The sequence below is a fragment of the Xenopus laevis genome, chromosome 9_10S, assembly GCF_017654675.1.
Source record: "Xenopus laevis strain J_2021 chromosome 9_10S, Xenopus_laevis_v10.1, whole genome shotgun sequence".
Taxonomy (NCBI): Eukaryota; Metazoa; Chordata; class Amphibia; order Anura; family Pipidae; genus Xenopus; species Xenopus laevis.
The window spans coordinates 17,345,277-17,362,489 of record NC_054388.1 but is presented as its reverse complement, the minus strand read 5'-3'; positions in this window follow the sequence as shown (position 1 = coordinate 17,362,489).

The following is a 17,213-nucleotide window of genomic DNA, read 5'->3' as shown; positions in this document are numbered from 1 at the left end:
CAAAAATAAAACATGGAAAGCAATGGATAAAAGCCTTTATTTCTGGTGAAAAATCTGAAAACAACTGAACTGAAAAAAAAAAAATGTATGAAAGACGAAGAACCCCTTTAATTAGAGATTCCAGCAAGAAACTGTAGAAAAGTGACCCACTTATCTGTCCTATAGGATTATTCTGAGCCAGACCACTTAGGCAAGGAAGCTGGAACAATTGGTTTCTTTGACCTACTGATCACAGATCAGCAGTTCACGGGCGCCATCTTCAGCCACTTTGGTAATCTTCGGAATGAGACCAGCGCTTTAACAATTTTCGTGAGTTTCGGAGCATGCGCAGTTGTTGAGAAACAGAAAATTGTTTCAACTGCGCATGCGCCGACATGCCAGTCTCATTCTGAAGATTTCCGAAGAGAAGAAGATGGCACCCGTGAACGCCGATGCTTGAATCTGCAACGAGGGGTAAGTAAAACGTTAAGGTCATTTGCCCGGGGTAACACTTAGGCTGGGGGGAGGAGGGAGGGGGGTTCTATGCAGGACCGCCATCAGAAATCACAGGGCCCCATATGACAACATTTCCTGGGCCCCCTGGGCTGCGCCCACCGCAAGCCCCGCCTACAGGTCCGCCCTCCCCACCCCACAGGTCCCCCCCCCCCACACAGTAAAAAAAACAAAAAAAATATTGGTGGCTAGGGTTCCCACATGTTAATAAAAAATAAAAAGATATTGGTGGTCAGGGCCCCCCATAAAAAATATTGGTGGCCAGGACCCCACATGAGAAAAAAAAATTGGTGGCCATGCCCCCCCAAAATTATAAGAAAATTGGTGGCCAGGGCCCCTTAAACGTCCATGTCTTCCCGAAGTCAGCAGCTCTCAGAAAGATGGGGGGCCCAGCTAATCAAGTAAGTGTGGCGTGGCTAGGGCCCCCCTTACCCTCGGGGCCCCCTACAACTCTCCCCCCTGTCCCCCCCCTGATGGCTGCCCTGGTTCTATGTAGGGTAGGGGGGTTGGGTTTTTTTAAGTTTAGGGTTCAGTTCTCCTTTAAGTTAACGTTTAGTATGTTATAGAATGGCCCATTCTAAGCAACATTTCAATTGGTCAACATTATTTATTTTTTATAGTTTTTGAATTATTTGCTTTCATCTTCTGACTGTTTCCAGCTTTCAACTGGGGGTCTCTGACCCCATCTAAAAAAGAAATGCTTTGTAGGGCTACCAATGTATTGTTATTGCTGCTCTTTATTGCTACTCTTTATTACTTATCTTTCTATTAAGGCCCTCTCTTATTCATATTCCAGTTTCTTACTGAAATCAATGCCTGGTTGCTAGGGCAGTTAGGACCTTAGCAACCAAACTGCTGAAATTGTATATAAATAAATAATAAAAAATGAAAGCCGATTGCATATTGTCTCAGAATATGACTTTCTACATCATACTAAATGTCAACTCAAAGGTAAACAACCTCTCTAAGGGGAGGATAACTGGTAGGGGGTTCCCTACTTCTGTAAATAATAAAGCTTTTTGGTGTGGATGCAGACAGACAGACAGGTAGAAGATCAACGAAGAATTTCCATTTGCCAGGTGACAGGAAGGGAAACTGTATCTCTCTTCACTTCTTGCTGTTCCATTTTTTCGGGTGGTTAGGCTGAACCAATGAAAAGGAGACTCTGCACATGTACAGTATGACCCCCATTGGCCTTTAATTACTTCTGTGATTGGGGAAGAGGTGTAAATAAACATAAGGCACCCCTGACCAGAATGGAATCACCTGAAAAAGGCATTGAAGGGCAGCTTGGGCGCAAAAACTTAGAGCTAAGTTGGGGAAAGAATAAAAAAAGAAGAATAGACATTTACTCCTAAATATAATTCACAGGGATATACCATTTCATGTTCTGCTGTACAGAGACAAAATTCAGCAGCCAGCTATGCTGCATGGGTGTCTAACTTTAAAGGCATTATCTATAAACTCCCTTCCTTTACTAACTAAAACGCTATAAATTCAATGTGTTACATTGCCAGTTGGTAAGTAATGCAAAGTGTATTCAGTGGCTGCATAGAAATCAGTGGCATGGCTGCTGTTTGCCTTTATACAGATGAACCACAGAATTAGATTTCTCCAGTTTGATCTTCAGTCTGGTGTCTCTCCTCACTGTCCAATAGAAGCAGCAGCAGGACACAGGGCAGGATACTGAGCTTCTTGTGGCTGCAGGTGGTTCTCTTGTGGCATTTCTTATCGTTGTTTCCAACCACTGCCTCATGGGCTGACAAACCTGAGATTGATGTTCGTTTCTCCCCATTCTCAGGTCAGACAGTCCTTGGGGCAGCAGCGCTCATGTCATGGCCACTTGGACGGAGGTCAGTAAAGGCCAGTCCTTTAAATGAGTGTGAGAGACAAGAAGGTTAAAAGAGTGGGGAAATGAGGGGCTGGGGGTATTGGTATGAGTGAGACTGTTAGGGAGTGGGTTATCCGGGTAAGTGAAAGTGTTAGGGAGGGTGGGGTAGTGGAATGGAAAGTGTGGTGTTTATACAAAGGGCCTGTGGGTTTCAACAGAGTTCCTACATAACAACGCGCCATGCAACAACCCAATCATCTCCAGCTACATGGCAGACAGATGCGCACTAAGTTACATGTTGCAGACATCAAACTTCCACAAAATACTGTGCTTACAAAATCATCTCCTGCTGACAAACGTCAACAAGCCAAATGCAAGGCTTATACTGACAGAAAACGTGGGGCACTTTCAGCCTGGATCTTTAGTCAGAATTAAGAAACCAGGAATACTGAAACAAGTACAATCTAAATTTACTACACCACTTAAAGTGAGACGTCAGCAAGGACCATTCACATATGAACTGTCTGATGGACGCATATGGAATGCAAGTCGTCTTGCTCCTGCTAAATATGACTTTGGAGAAGTTCCATTTGATAAAGGACATTTTCCTACTCCTGATGTCAACTGCATAGGCCTGAAGAAAGTGAACCTATAAGATGTACTGAGAGAATCAGAAAACTACCTGCATGGACCAAGGACTATGTGATGTGAATAATGCATAATATTGCTTTAAAATGCATACTGTTTAATTGTTGTTGTTTATTACATTTGCCCAAATGCTTTCCTACTATAGGGGGAATATGTGGTCTTTCTACAAAGGGCCTGTAGGTGTCACTGTGCACAAGAGTTATACTGTGTACATAGTACTTTCTATACTGCTTAAGAGTATTAGAGTTCAAGCTACTGTTGAAGTGTAATGGCTGCATGAACCTGCTAATAAAGCACTGTTATACTCTACTCATCTTCGGCTACCAGAACACAACAGAAAGGCAGAGATATTGCAATGAGGGAGTATGGTAGTGATGAGAGAATGAAGTTGGTAAGGTAGCATGAGGGAAGGATATTACTAAGGTGAGAAAAGAAGTACAAAAGGTGGGGTCTCTGGAACACAGGCACAACCTATCAGAAAATACCCTACCCATCCACATACCTCCTCATTTAGACACACCTGTGCTTTCTGGTAGGTGCATGTATCATACTGTGACATCATAATGCAAAAGTCCTGCCACGATGGTGTAGTTTTTACCTCTGGCCTGTGTTTTATGTGTGCACCCAATCCCTGCATCTACAGATGTGCTGCTACTAACAAAAACGATAAGGACCGCTTATGTATCCTTGCAGTACTCCACAATAAAAACCTGCTTTTTACCGGAGTGCCGTCCTCCTGTGCTGCTACTACTACTACCAGGGGAGGTAACTACAGAGGAAGCAGACCCTGCGGTTGCAGGGGGTCCCAGGAGGTATAGGGGCTCTATGATGCCCTAATTCATATACAATGTCAAAAAACCTCTAGACATTTTCGGGGCCTGAAAAATAATTTGCTGTGGGGCCCAGTAATATCTATTTACACCACTGGCTACTACTGCTACTGGGCACTATACGCCCTTACACACAGGGCCTGTGTATGTTTCCTGTGTGTTTCCAATCCCCCCCCATACACAAGTGACAGGGCAAGCCTACAGTACCAGTGAATGAGGTTCCCCTTTGCAAATAAAGAGCTGCCATACTCAGTGATATTGCTGAATGCAATCATGCACCCCCCAGCCCTGCATCTTAAGCTGGCCATAGATGCAAAGATCCAATCGTACGAATCGAGGATTCATATGATTTTCGGACCGCGTGGAGAGTCTGGCGGAGATCGGTCCTTTGGTCAATCGGACTGGTTAAAACATTTCTGTAGGCTACCGATAATATCTCTGCATGTAGTGCTGATCATACGATTTTCAGTGGGAGACTGTCACTAGCTTCTGTAGGACATAACTTTCGTACGATTGCTGTCAGGGGCAGAACATCGGCTGATCTGTTCTTTTCTGCTTTATTTGATCTGAATGGTTAGTGGCAGGTCGGGAGATGGGGAAGTCCGATCATTTGAGGATTTGAACAATCGGATATTTGCATCTATAGCCAGCTTTAGTCACAGGTTGCTTCTCCAGACATAAGCACAGTGTATTCACATATACAGTACCAAGTTAGCGCACAACGTGCCAAGCAAGCACTCACAGCAAAGTACTAAGCAAGCACTCACAGCAAAGAGGGTAACTGCACACAAATACACAGAAAATTCACTGGCACACGTGGCAAATACAAGAAGGGTCATGCCCTTGCGTGTTTATTTGTCAAAAGGGGTTTCTGCCCCGATACGTTGCACTTGTTGACTGGGAGGGTGCCGATCGCACCGGGCTCTCAATCCTTGAAGGCCAGGGTGTGCGAGTTTGGATTAACCCTGTTACACTCATTATAACAGGTGCAGCATTGCTATTGTCTCGTTTGTTGTCCCGGTGGCCCAGCTCATTCTCTCCCTTTTATTATTCCATTGGAACCACTGGTGTAACCACAGGTCCCAGAATACTGATTTAGTGAGATGGTGGTACACACATCACTTTATGTCTTTAAATAAATAAATGTGCCCCACGGTGGGCAGGACAACAAAAGATGAAGAAAGGAAGAGGAGCTCTTCACTTGCTGCTATTCTGATTGATCAGCCAGACCTTACATACATACATGCCGCCAAACCATTGCCCCTTTCCACCTGTCACCACTGTTGTAAAAATTAGGTAGTACCCTGCCTGGTGCCCACACGAGCAGTGGTGTCTATAAAATGGTGTGCTTTCTCTATAATAACATTAAGGGTGGGGAACAGGGCCGGATTTTAAGACGCAACACCCCTAGGGCCCCCTCACGAGCACCCCACATGGCTTGAAACCTCCCCCTCCCGCCCATACTCATACCAATCTGCTTCCCCAGCTGTCTCTGCATCTACTGGCCCTTTTGTGATCTTTTGCAGTGGACATTGAGTTGGCGGGATATGTCAAAATCTCCCATATAGTCCCCTGTGGTGATGTGGCCAGTGGGCAGTATGCAGCCTAGGCCATTGTGGCCAGCCCATAAATCAAGGCCTGGGCAGGCAGACAGGGCATTCTGACCACCAATGTTCCCCCATATAGGGGAGACACAGACTGTCCCATGTGCCACGAGCTGTGAGGAGCCCTCAGGAGGTATTTGGTCCCTGACCAACAAAGCCTTAATCATTGGCACGGGGGACAAATATCAGTTTAATAAGGGGGTGGGCTTCTCTGATAACAAAGTATTATTTTGTAGAATTGTTTAAAATCCTCCCACCCTTTCACAATTAAAGCCTATTAGATATGGCTTTAATATGTAATATCCTATATCTCCAATCCAACTGCTCACAATGTCTGTGCTACTCCCTGCACTGTTCACATTTCTGCACATTCATCCCCCCCCCCCCTCTATCTATAAAGCCCTCTAGGGGTAGGATCATTCCTGCACAGTTATGTGTAATTGCAATGGATACTATTCCCACAACCCAGATATACAGACCTGGACTGGGATTCAGAATTGGCCCCAACATTATACAGAGGCCCAAACAGCCCCCCACCAGCCCACTAAATAGAGTCTGTATATCTCAATTAACAGTAGTCCCTCTGGCATTTGCCAGGACCCACAGATTGCCAGTCTGGACCTGCACTGTCCTCAATAAAAACAACATTTAGAGCTCTTACTGACGAGTGGTTGAAGCTGCGCTCCCCTGCGTTCCGTTTTTCAGCGTTCAGCCGCAGGGGAGCGCAGGAATAGACGCATTTAGCTTTTTTTCAATGGGGCTGTACTCACACAGGAGCGTTTAGGCACCGATCTCAGGTTGAGACGCAACATGCTGCATTTTTCCTGCGTTCAGCGCCTACACGCGCCTGTGTGAGTACAGCCCCATTGAAAAAAGCTAAATGCTCCTCTTCCTGCGCTCCCCTGCGACTGAACTCTGAAAAACGGAACGCAGGGGAGCGCAGCTTCAACCGCTTGTCAGTAAGAGCCCAAACTCACACTGGAAGGCTCTCCGGTCTTTTTCATTATATATGATACTGCTGCGGAGATGGCTACTCTACTAAACTGTTGAAGAGCTTGACTATAAGTCTTTTGGAGGATCGCTGGGAAAATAATTGATTATATTGGACCTGCGCTGTGCATTTCACTTAGGGCTCTTACACATGGGCGTTTTTTCCTGCGCTCCCCTGCGTTGCACTTTCTTCCATTCATTTGCAGGGGAGCGCAGGACTAGACGCACTCAAATTGTCAAGGAGGCTGTACTCACACAGAAGCATGTTTGCACATGCTGCATCCCACCTGCATTTGGCGCTTACATGCGTCTTTGTGAGTACACATGGGCATTTTTTAAACACATGCTGAACATGATAAAATACATATATTGGATTTAAATGTGCGTTTTTTTACTCAATTAACTGTGTTTTTTCCTTTCCAATTGCAACCCTCTGTTCTATTGATAGCTATACACACATCATGCGCAAGAGAATGCAAGATGTTGCCTCTGTACAAACGCACTGAATCGCAAATGGAGTAAAACGTAACTCAGAATACTCATCAGGTGCGATCCTGGCCATTTTGCCGCCCGAGACGGACTTCGTTTTGCCGCCCCCACCTCCCCACGACACATTTTCAGCGACAGAGGGGGTCGGGGGCATCCACGTCGCCATTGCACTAGAGGAGCCGAATTTCCAGGTTTAAAAAATTGAAATTTGGCTCTTAGTTACCAGGAACAGCATTTTTGCTGCCTTTGGCAACCAGGGAGGCGCCGCCACCTGAGGCGAGTTTCTCAACTCGCCTCATTGGCGGATCGCCCCTGATACTCATGAATACAAACAGGCTGAAAATAATGGAATCGATTAGCAAATGCATTTATTTGCACTCAAACCTGCATTTTGTTTAACTGCCTGTAAGTGCCCTTAGGGCTCTTACAGACGAGCGATTTTACCTGCGTTCCGTTTTTCTGCGTTCAGCCGCAGGGGAGCGCAGGAATAGACGAATTACATTTTTTCCAATGGGGCTGTACTCAGACAGGCGCATGTAGGTGCCGAACGCACGAAAAATGCAGCACGTTGCGTCTCAACCTGCGTTCAGCGCCTACACGCGCCTGTGTGAGTACAGCCCCATTGCAAAAAATGTAATGCGTCTATTCCTGCGATCCCCTGCGGCTGAACGCAGAAAAACGGAACGTAGGGGAGCACAGGTAAAAACGCTCGTCTGTAAGAGCCCTTAGGACTAAACTACACAGGAGATTTTGATCAAATTTTGTGGGTCAGATTTTATCTGATCTTGCCATAAAACACCACAAGATTTGTAGGATTCTCTGAACTCTGACTCCCCTATAGCTAGAATGTAAAGTCGGATCAGATAAAGTCTGATGGTGTAATTTGTTCATGCATCTACATCCGACAGTGGGGGAAAAAAAGTCGATCAGATACCGATCAGCAATGGGCGAATTTGTCCCGTTTCACTTCGCCCAAAAATTTGCAAATTTCTCGTGAAATTCACGAAGCGTCAAAAAATTTGCAAAACGCAGCATAATTTTCGCAGCCGTTTGTGAATTTATTCGCCGGTGGGAATTCACCGCAAATTCGTGCCTGGCGAAATTCACCCATCACTAATACCGATATTTCATCTTGACTAAAGCTCCCATCCAAATGAGGGCACATCATTATGCACAACATCTTAATATCCATTCATTCCTCATTCTCACTGGGTTTATAGTTATGTGTAACTGCCTTTGTCTCTGTCACTTTCTATTCTTTTTTCTCCTCTGCACTGTTGGCTCTGACTCCTGAAACAATGTAACTTTAGGCAACTTCCCAATATTCATTCCTCAGTCTCACTTGGTTTATAGTTATGCATAGCTGTCATTGCCATTGTCTGTCTCTATCACTATTTATTTTCTTTTGTTGGGCAAAAAAAATAAATCTGTTTTTGGATGAAGTTCCCCTTTATTAAGTATTTTAGTGCCTTACAGTATGGGTTTAATGTGTCCATTTTTAATGAGGTGTGGTGGTTATCACTAAAGATTAAAATGATCTCAAAACAGAAAAAGAGGAAATAATGGGTTAAACCCGCTCTGATATCTGAAATGGAGAAAGTCTAAAATGCTCTCTGTTTGGCACAATATAAATTCACGCCCACCACTGCAGATTCAGGTGTACAAGAAATGTAGAGAAATGGAAAATAATGACTTTTACTTAGCAAGAATCAGTGTCTGATAAACTATTGCCCCCCCCACACACAATTCCCTCATCTGCCAAATATAGATCATATTAAAATATAGAAGATTATTTTGTCTTAATTAGCACGGGTTCTTTGTCCTGAGCTAACAAGTGGCTAGTTAATTAGCTTTCACCTACCTGCGCGCTCAGTAGAGAGGAGCAACCCTACCTGTGTGCACTGTGCAAAGTCGGCTGCAGAAAGGAAGGGGTGTGCTCAGTGCTGCAGGTTATAAAGGGCCTAGGAACTGGGTGCATGTGCGATGGCTACTGGAATCTCTCAGATGGTTTCTCTGCTTCCTGTTTGTCTGGGTTAGGTGTGTGTGTTGAATTTCTTTTGTGAGCCGGACACTAGGGGACCTGATTTCTCCTCCATCTCAGCACAAATCTTGTGCTTCTGATATCCCCATGATGGGTCCTAGGGCCCAGCACAGACATGAAAAGCTGTGCGAGAATTTGATCTAGAGCAGAGAGAATTGTTTTTAAAAGTCTCTCTACAGATTTGATAGGAAAACGCATTCTAATCAATGCATGAAAAAAAGAAATAACCATAAATATAAAGAGCTTGTGTAGAACAGAATATGTTTTTGTTGCTTAGTATAAAAACCCCACAGCTTTATCTTCCGCCAAGGTTGTAACTGTGTTATACTTATAGTCTTAAGCATTATGCTACTGCAGTGTCTTAGCATATTAGGAGCCTCGTGGGAAGACTTTTGCTAAGATTGTGCCATGAGAAACTATGGGCTAAGATGTAGAAATGCTCCAAAATAAAACGTGGGCTCAGATGTACTATGATAAGTCTTGGGCTAATATGTAGGGATGTCACGTGAGAAGACTTTGGCTAAGATGTAGGTATGTCCCATGAAAAGACTTGTGCTAACATGTAGGGATGACTCAAGACACAACTTGAGTTAAGATGTAGGGCTGTCCTATGAGAAGACTTAGGCTGGGGTATATGTATGAATGAGAAGATTTGGGCTAAGATGTCATTGCTTACTTTATTTTTCACTGCATCTGATTTGACGCCTGCGTTTTGGCGCAGTGCGTTGGATCCACTGAAAACGCATTTGATTGTGAAATAAGGGAAATGCTTCATACTGGATCATCATCATCACTCCAGTCTGCAGGGGCAACTGTTCCAAAGTAACAATCTCCAAAATTACCTGGGCTGGCAACAGAGAAACTACTTAGCAAGTGAAGAATAAAAAATCTGTTTCAAAAAAGTGCAGGAAGCCCAAAACAGAACTTCAGGAGGCACATAATGGCACTTGGTGCCCAACAGAAGGCTTAGTTACCCCACTGCAGTAGCACTGAATATATTATGCAGATGATAAAACTGATCATGCCAATCAATGGGAGACTTATCTGGAGCCTTTGACCAATGGGAGACTTATCTGGAGCCTTTGACCAATGGGAGTCTTTGACCAATGGAGACTTATCTAGAGCCTCTGACCAATGGGAGAGCTTGTCAGTTCACAGGAAAGAATAGTCTTCCCTCTATGTTGGTAAAATGTAATGGGAGCATCAAGGGGAGCAACAGTGTGCATGGTTTGGAAGGGGGTGAGTATGAAAGGGGATAAGAAGGCAGAGGAAATATGGGTCCAACCTACTCCTCACCTCTTTCCCATCTTATAACATTGCCCCACCGCACATACTCACACCTATTTACTTGCCCCTTCTGCCAAGATCCAACATCAAGTCAAACTCTTCTCAACTCTGGCTCCCCAATGCTGGGGTTGGTCTGGATGAGGATGGTTCCAATCCGAACATCTTTGCACACAGCTCTCAGTGCTGTCTCCAAGGTCTCTTCAGCTCACAGTTTGGACACAACAGTAATCTGGCGACAGAGGGCACACATTCAATATCATCTGCAGTACACTCAGCGAATGTGAACAGCTAACACAAGGACATGCACCCACTATCACACCTTTCCTTTTTTTCCCCACAGTTAGAGAACATGGAACATAACTACACAGAGTTCACATACAGTATTCCCATTCACAGCCATTGTCTCATCACACACAAACTTCACCGTTTGCCATCATACATGCGGCCCTGGTAGTCATGTCCTTGAGGGGTCTGTACTGTAAACTCTGGGGAGTATGAGAGAAAGTGTGAGTACATGTGTGCATTCTACACAACCCCCAGTACATTGTGCCAAGTGATATAACACACACACAACTTTGTCCCCAACTCTTACCCTAAATGGTAGGAAAGATGAGGCATATTCAATCAGAAGTCACATGAGTCGCCAGGAGTAAAAAACTCAAATAACTCAAATAAACTCACATTGGCTCGTTTCTCACTCCCTAATGATAGAGAGTCGAGGAATTGAACTGAGATGATCAGACTAACAGTACACAAGATAAGTGGAGTGTTCCGTGTGTCCCCAAAAAGCAAGTCTAACAATTTTCCAGATGGGCTCTGTAATTGTATAAATATTGTACATCTTTTCCATGAGCCCCTGCACCAGTAGAGCTTACACTCTTATCCCCATATGTAATAAAATGCGTTACATTTGCCCAGGAGCAGTAACCTTTAGCAGCCAATAAGAGTTTTTTTCTTAAAGAGATGGCTAGTAAATGTTTGCCTCTGATTGGTTGCTATAGGTTACTGCACCTGGGTATAATTAGTGTCTTTTATTACAACAGTCCATATGGTCCCTATGATACTCACCCATCCATTATAGGCAATTAACCTGTCTGCATGTAGTTGGGGCATGGAAGAAAACCAGAATACCAAGAGTAAATCCACAAAGACATAGGGATAACATGCAAACTTCTGGAAAATGGTACCCTGGCTGGCACTGCTGCATCTGCTGCAAGGCACTAATGCTATTGTGCTATTGTGTCACCCTAGTGGGCTAAATGAAGAAGGGGCACAGCTTACTCTCCATGTGGGAGACACCATACTGCTGACAGTGGTGCTACTAAGCAGGCTATACCAAGTGTCAATGACAGCATTAAACACCCTGCTGTGAGCAGCCACATCTTGAAGCTGGGGGGGCATAAGTGTGTATGAAATAGCTCCTAAAATGCATGTATTAAGCTATAACAGCTAGCAGCAGCAGCAGACAACTCCAATGGGAATGGGCACCGCCAACCTGCATCTTCGCTATGGGAAGTCAGTTGGGACATGTCAGGTGCTTTTAGCAAGAGACTGTGCAAGAGAGCAAATATACATCACTGGCAGCCAAATCTCACGTGGAAACAAAGCTCTGAAAGGAAATCACCAGAAAATACACCAAAATATTTATAGCTGCGGTTTCACTGCTTATCTGAATGTCCTGTCCACCTACCAGCAAGTAAGTGTTTCTGTACTAAAATATCCCCATGCCACTAGGAGCATGGCCTGGCTGTTTTGGTTATCACATACCCCCAGAAGGAACTATGGATTTGGGATCCTTGGGCGGAATGATGCAACCCATCAAGCCCATTAGGCAAGGCATTTTCCTTGGATTTTACATAGTTGCAATGGAAAGAGCACCGACCTGATTATTGTGTGCATGATATGGACTTGGGGTGTCTCTTTCAGAACCGGAGTCCGGGGCAGGGGCTGGGACTGATGGGCAGATGCCAGAGCAGTCCTAGGTTAAGAAAGATCAAGAGGGAAAAATTACATGGGTGGATTAGTGCAACAGGATGCCTGTTAGTGTCATACAAGCAGTCACACCTGTTAGTACAAGATGCTCACTACAAACCAAACAGGCTAATGTATTATTGAAGTTCACAGATAACCAAACTGCACACTGGTCCTATTCTGGTAGACAACAGTGCAAGAAACTGAAGGGCCCACACACCCAATCAAGGGACCCGACTATAGGTCACGGTTATATTAACACAAACATGTCAGGCAGTAGCCACACACGAGATGAACACAAGTCTCACATGTACCAACTGAGTTTCTTCTGTCCAGGAACCATGATGGAGGGGTGAACCATGTTAAATATAGTGGGGGAAAGGGGAGAGACAGAATTAGCAAATGTTACAGACAGTTTTGGACTGGGTGCCAGGGGCACACCAGAAAACCTTAGACAGTGGGCCCACTTTCCAAACTATTATTCCTCCTTTGCTCACTCAACCTCTTTATTTCCTAGTCTTTTTTATCTACTTACTATTTTCTTCCATTTTTTCCCATAAAGAAATAGCGAATGACCATGAAATAGGCTATATGATTAGAAGCAAGAGGGCCCACTGACACCTGGACCCACGGGGAGTTTTCCTGGTATCCTGGTGGGCTATTTCATCACTGGTTACAGAGATGGTGACAGAGAAATGAGGATGGACTGGGGATAGAGATAGAGGAGGAGCATAGGATTATCCAGAATGAAGAGAGAAATGGGGATATAAGAGTTAATGAGTGAAGAGGTATCAGGGAGAGTGGTTGGGTTGGCAGATATTTGGGACTGGGGTAAAAGGATAGGCATGGTAAAAGGATGACAAATAGACCAAGTAGCAGTGGTGGGCTGGAGGTAGAGAAGACAACAGGGCTTAAAACATGGCTACAAGAAAGAAACAATTCAACAATTAAACAAAGAAATGGAGATGGGGCTATAAGGAAGAAAGATGAAGATGGGCTATTAGGAAAAGAGATGGGGACAAGGCTATTATCCACATATGGATATGGGGGAGTGGTTATAAAGAAAAGTTATTGGGAGGCAAGAAGAAAGTGGGGTGTTAGTGGGTTAGTGATATTACTGACAGTGAGACACAAGGAATAAGAGAGTGGGGACCCACATGGAGGGTTACGTTCTCTGTACAACTGTGGGATCCACTATATTAAACCCAAAGCAACAGCTTGGGGCGCAGTGTCCGACTGAAGGTTTTACTGGGGAGGGGCTTCCTGTTTAACACGCGGGGGCGATAGGAAACAGTGGGCAGTTTCCTGCATTTAACCACAGCTACGTCTGACCCACAGTGGAAAATAAACCTCAGCCCGACCAGAGCAGCAAGTGTGTCTGTGTGTGTAAGGCACAGACTAAAGGGGGCGGGGAGGCAATAAGATTTAATCAACACTGAATCATGGCAGTAACATATTTATCTGGTCATTCTAATATTCTATGATAAATGTCTTTCTACCATATCAGCACAGTGAGGGAGAGCTCAGTACTGCCCCAAATGGTAGGACAAAGTGGAGACAAGTGCAACATTCCTTAGAATTTTTATTCCTGGAATATAATCTCCCCTAACCACACCCTTTTAAAAACTACTTCCCAAACCAACTGATGATCAGACGGGAAAAGTGACATAATTTAGGAGTACTGCACCATATACATGTTCTGGATATAAATCCAACATTGGGTCAGATGTTGGGGGACAGCACAGAGAGACAGAAAAGATTCCCAGTCAACAAGAGCTGTGGGGCTTTAGAATTTCTGGTTTGGGACACCTGTGCTACTGAGTATTTCTTTCTGGTATTGGGATTCAATGTTGTAATAGTCACAGCAGGGGCTGCTGGCGAAGGTAATGTCTAACCCGATGCATTTAAAAAAATCTCAATGTAAGGCCAATAGGTTTATGATCTCACTGGTAGTACGTGGGGTCTCGGTGCTCATGCCCCAGACCTGCAACTCAAATTGGAGGTATCCAACCAAAGGAGAAAATGGCAGGCACTCACAGATCCCACAAATAGGGTTGTAAAAGAACTGAGAACTTTATTTTAGGCCACAAAGTAAATTAATACATAGCCTATGTCTTACCTGGCACTCGGCACCCTCTGCAGCAATTGGGACAGACAGAGGCAGTATATACATATACACACACTATACATATACACACACTGTGCTGAACTCTATAGGGCAGTGGGGGAACACATATCTCTACAGAGCATCCTCAGCTAAACTCTAGGGCATCCTGTGCTGAAGCACAAATCACTATGTTGCACATTGCACTGAAATCTATGAAGCATAATTTAAGGGTACAGGGGACATGGCTCATTATCTGACCGAACAACTCAAAATCTGTCAGATTGCATTAAAAACTATAGGGCAGAGTAGGGAGTGAATCGCTACATGGCAGAGTATATTAAATAGTCAACAGAAAGGCTAAGCTAGAGCAGCAACGTCCTTTCACACCCCTTATGCACTTACAGTATAATCAACTCAAAAATGTTTATAACAAACAAGGGGGGGGGGGACTGTGTCTTTGGCAGGACACTTACCAAATTTGAAGCTTTATGCAATGTTAGAGAACTACCCAAACATACCCTTTCAAGTGTATACAAGAACCTTCTGGACCTTGGAAGCTTACTTGATCTACCTTTCTTTAAAGCATGGAGCAGAGACTTAAATATCAACCTCACAGAAGATGAGGCTAATGATATAATATGCACACTGATGAGGAGCTCCAGATGCAGCAGGATTCAGGAGCTGAATTACAAAATCTTAACCAAATGGTATCATACACCCTCAAGGCTTTATAAAATGTTCCCATACACACCGCGCACTTGTTGGAGGTGTAAGGGGGGAGAGGGAACCTTACTCCATATTTTTTGGGCTTGCCCCTTGATTGTACCGTACTGGAATTCAGTCCTCCACCTTTGTTCCCATATTGCAAATGGAAGAAACCTTGATGACCCTGCCTATTCACTTTTATTTCATATGTCGCAAGAAGATAGATCTCACTTTCACAATTCAGCTCTCCCACATCTACTAAACTTTGCCAAGCTACTGATCCCTTTGTTTTGGAAATCGTCACAAGTGCCTTCAGTAAAGGACTGGCTATTGAAAGTGGATGAGATACAAAAATTCGAAGAACGCTCAGCTTTCACAGCAAAATACGCATATACGGCTCAATGCGCCACATGGTTATTGTTTAAGGGAGAGCAGGTATATAAAGATTGTATAATTTAATGCAAAAGTGTGTGCTAGACATGGAAATGCATGCTACCGATGTTAAACTTCTGATACGCCCAACGTTCCCTACCCTCTACCCCTTACCCTATCTTTACCATTGTCGGAAGCACAGTTCTTAAGCCTTATAATTGTTGCAGCCTAATGTGTTATATGTAGAAATATGATGTTGAATGTTTGCAATAGATGTCAAAACTGTTGATTTATAAGGTCTGTGAAAGATTTAAAATCAATAAAGACATAATTGATAAAAAAAAAAAAATAGTCAACAGAAAGACCAGGGCTATCCGGCACTCAGAGGAATCCACAAGAAAAAGTTAAAAAACAAGTCTTTATTAGTCAAAGATAAAAATATTCTTACATCTCCATAAACCCTACGCGTTTCGTACCCCAAAGGTACTTAATCATGGGCTTGATTAAATACCCATGATTAAGTACCTTTGGGGTATGAAACGCGTAAGGCCTATGGAGAAGTAAGAATCTTTTTAACTTTGACTAATAAAGACTTATTTTTAAGATAGCCATGTTAGCCAAAAGATAGCCATGTTCTTTCTGTTGAACATTCTGGTTTGCCGCTCCCTTAAGCTACTACTAACTTTAAGATACACAATCTACTTGATGAGCTATTTGCATTGATGTTCTGGAGCCCATTTTCTTCCTTTTGTTGCAGCAGAGTATTTGGAATGCCAATTGACAGATACTGTAGATGGGGGCTCAGGGGGCTGAACACAAAGAAGCACATACTAGTGATCAGCTCAAAGGCATCGGGGTGGTCAAAGTTAAATTCATTCCTGGCCACCTGTGCCTGCTGCTCCTGGGTCAGCACCTATGGGATTAGAGACACGGACCCCCTTATTACCAAATATACTGTCTCAGGTCTGGGCTGAGAATCAAAATAGGCCCTGGCATTTCAGGTACACAGAGGCCCAATCAGCCCACACAGAGGCCCAAACAGTCCCCACCAGCCCACTAAATACTGACTTTCCATGGCACCTTATAGCAGAACCCACAGATTGCCAGTCTGGGCCTGTACTGTCTGAGTAGCAATATACCCTGTATAACTGTCACTTGCTAAAATTTTGTGCTGAAAGCAGTGCAGGTGCATCAGCACTGGCAGATAAGGATGAATACACGTATGTATATATATATATATATATATATATATATATATATATATATATATATATATATATATATATAGTCAGTAATTACTCAGCAGGGCCAGGATGCCCTTTTAAAAAGCATCCATGGACAAGAGAACCACCCAGGGCACATCCAGCGGTTTAATAATCATTCTTGCAACTGTGGTCTTTCCTGAGGTGCTTTCTCTCCACCCAGCCCTGAAAGGAAATCACAGGAGGAAAACAGGGAGGAGTGGTTGGGGAAAATAGAAAGAAAAGAGAGTAATGAGACGGACCATGTTATCTTCTCTTAATATACTTCCTATCTGCTTGCACCATATCATGCTCTTCTAATATAGAGTGGTTGGGGAAAATAGAAAGAAAAGAGAGTAATGAGACGGACCATGTTATCTTCTCTTAATATACTTCCTGTCTGCTTGCACCATATCATGCTCTCCTAATACACTTCCTGTCAGCTTGCACCATATCATGCTCTCTTAATACACTTCCTTTCTGCTTGCACCATATCATGCTCTTCTAATATACTTCCTATCTATTTGCACCATATCATGCTCTCCTAATACACTTCTTGTCTGCTTGTACCACATCATGCTCTCCTAATATACTTCCTGTCTGCT